Below are 2,187 nucleotides of genomic sequence, written 5' to 3'. Positions count from 1 at the left end.
GGGGGGGGGGGGGGGGGGGGTCCCCTGGGGAAGGTTTTCTGTCTCCACGTGGGAGAGTCGAGGTGAGGGATCACCTCAGCCTCAGGCTGCCCGGTGCTCCAGAAGGACACCTTTTCACAGCATTCCTGTGGTGCAGTGGGGCCACCTTTTGGTTAAAATCCGTCTGAACCTGCTGAACCCCTGGATATAAACCCCATCTGCACACCTGCTCTTCTGCCATCAGCTTCTCCTTGTTCTCTACATGCACCTTTGCAGGCAATCCTTTCTGCAGCTGCATCTTTTTTTTTAGTGCAGTTCCGTGTCTTTTTGTCCAAAGCCTTGGTTTTCTATATCATTAGGTGGCAGCACATCCCAACACAAAATCAGTTTGTCCCCAGAGCTCAGTGACCAAATCAGGGAACAGGAGTTCAAGAGAGGTTTCCTTGGACCTGAGCCATGATGTAGTTAGTCTTTACAGAGAAATCTTTGATTAAACTTTTCTTTATTAAGAAGTATCTATAAAGGTTCATGCTGAAGCTGCCATGAGTTGCCAGTGAGACTGCAGTGGTGTAGATTTTTTGATAATGGGGGATAATGTGTGGTATGAGGAAAACTGATGACCCACAATATATCCTGTGGAGAAGGCAGATCTTCACAACAATTTTTTTTTCTTGGAGATTGAGAGGCACTGTTACCCTATTCTAATTGTCATCTCAAACGGTTTTTGTTGTGTTCTCATGAAAAAAAAAACTTTCATGACACCACCTTTGGAGCAGAACCAAATTGCATTTTATGTATGAAATAGATTAAAGAAAAAAAGGGTGCCACATTTTGCAATGAACAGAAAAATATCAGGTAGAAAATCAGCTTAGCAGAAAAAAGGCAATAATGTGGCTTTTTCAAAACATATGAGGAAATACTCCCAGTGTGACCACTGTCAAGCATTTACACTCCTATCTGTGTCTGAGATGGCTTAGATCATAACACAACTAATCCTCATCCGAGTTTTGATTGTCTGCTCAAGGCCACGGTGAGCAGGAACAGGCAGTTGATACCTACAGCACTTCACTGATATTGCAGGGCCACAACTTCCTTGTTAATGGTTGAAACAAGTGAATTTTAGGCTGTATCAACCAAGGTACAAGGGGACTTGATTTGGGTTTTCTTCAAGTTGTTGTATTCCCAAATGAAATAACACTTCCTCAGAGCTTTTGGAAGACTTCTGGAAAACTTGTGGATCAGATGATCTAAGATGAATCATTTTTCATTTAAAAAGATACAAAATCCACACACAAAAAACAAACTCAAGAAACCAGTTGTCGTGGTTTTGCTTATGGGTCAATTTTGCCTTCCACCCCCCACATAATTACTACTAGTTGAGAGAAGGTATTTGCAGACAAAAGAGAGACAGGACTTGGGGAAAACAGTATATACATTTATTACTAGTAAAATAAAAACTATTAATAAGTTAAAGATTAAAGAATTATATCTATAGCAATTTCTACTCAAGTTAAAGTGCTATATATATTTACACAAAAATACTTCTTCCCTTTTATACCAGTCCAAGGAGAAGAAGTAGTCTCATTCTGTATCTTTGGAGTTCCAGCTTTTTCCTTCTAGTAGCAGATTTTCAGTAGCAGCATACTTTCATTGCAGTTGGAACTTCTTCTCTCTTCCTCTCGTTCTGTGTTGGCTTCCAGGGCTGGGCTTACCCCCCTCCTGGGCTAAGACTGAAAGATGGAGATTATTTAGGTCCCGAAGGGTTTTCCTTCCATAGGCTTGCAAGGGGACACTTGCTTACTATGGATCTTCTTCCACAGGGTTACAGGGGATAATGGCTTAAGAGTCCACCCCTGTTTCCCTATGGAGGTCCCTCCCCATGGGAGAACAGTCCTTGATAGACTTCTCAGCATGGGTCTAGCACGGATCCCACACACACATGGGTTCCAGCATCTCACATGGGCCATCTCGCTCCAGCATGAGATTTCTCAGGGTCACAAAATCTTCAACAGCAGTATGGATCCACACACGCACGGATCTCAGTATCTCACCTGAGTCATCACTGCTTCAGCACAGGTTTCCCTCAGGGTTGCAAATCTCCACCAGGACCCTGTCTCACTTCAGTCCTCTTTATGAAGTTTCAGTTCTCTTTAGTACATCCACAGATTCTTTTATCAGCTGCATGGGAGGTTTCCTTACTCCAGCACA

This window comes from Empidonax traillii, unplaced genomic scaffold (assembly GCF_003031625.1).
Source record: "Empidonax traillii isolate 1590-97213 ecotype Southwest subspecies unplaced genomic scaffold, ASM303162v1 scaffold1221:size261454, whole genome shotgun sequence".
NCBI classification, from domain to species: Eukaryota; Metazoa; Chordata; class Aves; order Passeriformes; family Tyrannidae; genus Empidonax; species Empidonax traillii.
The sequence above is the reverse complement of the archived record's forward strand: the minus strand, read 5'-3'. Positions refer to the sequence as shown.